The 1,474-nt window shown below is 28.6% G+C and overlaps 1 non-coding gene across 1 annotated transcript; it reads right to left on the bottom strand.

Moving 5' to 3' along the window:
• Positions 1 to 892: 892 nt before the first annotated feature.
• On the bottom strand, positions 893 to 966 carry TRNAI-AAU (transfer RNA isoleucine (anticodon AAU)). Its single transcript has one exon. It is a non-coding gene; the product is annotated as a tRNA-Ile (tRNA).
• Positions 967 to 1,474: the final 508 nt, after the last annotated feature.

The raw sequence follows: 1,474 nt of genomic DNA, 5'->3' as shown, positions 1-1,474 counted from the left end.
ACCAAATTATAAGTCATTTCATAATACCAAGAAATCATTAATATTATTTTTCTTATTATACGCTTGAGAATTTATTATCTCTCTTCTTCCCTTTCTTTAAGTTTATCTTTATAATACCATTAATAAAAGATAATTTTATAATATTTCATAATTTCTCTTTATCATACAACAACGATTACATTTTTTTAATATAAACGAAAATGTCAAAACGACTTCTAATAAAAAAAAGAGGTAGTATTAAGTAACTAGTGCAAGATTAATTTTTTTTATTAAAAGATTTAAACGTGCCTAGATTTTCTTTGTCACTGACTTATATTTAAGACTAAACATATTAGAAGATTTTTTTCTGAGAAATAAGGTCGGAGGGAGTATGTATTTCCTAGTGTACATAACAAATTATCACATCCTTCGTATAGGTACTTCTTTCTTGAGCTAGCAATAATTGTTCTTCTTAAATCTTTTCTGAATTAAATATAGGGTTGCTCGGTCATGGTGTATCAATTGTGACCATATAAACCAACAAAAGGAAATGAAATTTAAGAATATTCATATGATGGAATTAGTTTTTAGATACCTATAAGCATAATCATGACTGTGTTAAATTTTTAGAAGTCCTATTTAGGTTAGCCGCGGTTTATATATGGAAAAATAAAGAGAAACCTTAATTTGCCAGGGTTTAACCATGAGAAATATTTTACAAGGCGATGCATGCCTTCAAAGACAACCATCAGCACAACGATTGCGTGTGAACATTTTTCTATCATATACTTCTTTTTGTAAAGTAATTTATATGATATATTTGAACAAGGAGAAATAAAAAATATTATAGAAATTAAGCTACTAGGTATGTTTCTCAAATGATTTTAGATTTAACCAAAAATAAAACAATCAATGGCCCATGCAGGTCTCAAACCTGAGACCTTTGCGTTATTAGCACGACGCTCTAACCAACTGAGCTAATGAGCCATGCGTGTATATTGTCTAAAATAATAATTTAATAGTTTCTTTTAAAGAAAGAAGTAGAAAATATTTATACAAGTGTATTGATATGTTACCCTTATCGTCTTCTTCTACAATATCTAACTTTTCATAATTTCAATCTTATGTTAGAATTGAATATGGCCTAGAAGGATGCAAAGAAAGCTAAGGTGATAGAGGAAACAATGAGAAAATCTCACAATAGGATGAAAATACACTATAACAGGAAAGCAAGTACTTGAATTTCAACAACAACAATGTATTTGTTAGGTTCAGTCATATGAGTGAGGTTAGTCAGGCGCTGAAAATATGAAAATACTAGGGTGTGGTTGTTATGTGGAGATTAATTTATAAGGTATTATAACTGATTAGGCTATTTGGTAGCTAAAAATCGATTTACAAGGCATTAGAAATTGTTTTAGGGATGTAAATGTCATAAATTTTCGAAGCGTTATAGAAATCAATTTTAGGTTGTAAGACATTTATTTTTAGGTGA

This window comes from Lathyrus oleraceus, chromosome 7 (assembly GCF_024323335.1).
Source record: "Lathyrus oleraceus cultivar Zhongwan6 chromosome 7, CAAS_Psat_ZW6_1.0, whole genome shotgun sequence".
NCBI lineage: Eukaryota > Viridiplantae > Streptophyta > Magnoliopsida > Fabales > Fabaceae > Lathyrus > Lathyrus oleraceus.
The sequence above is the reverse complement of the archived record's forward strand: the minus strand, read 5'-3'. Positions and strand labels throughout refer to the sequence as shown.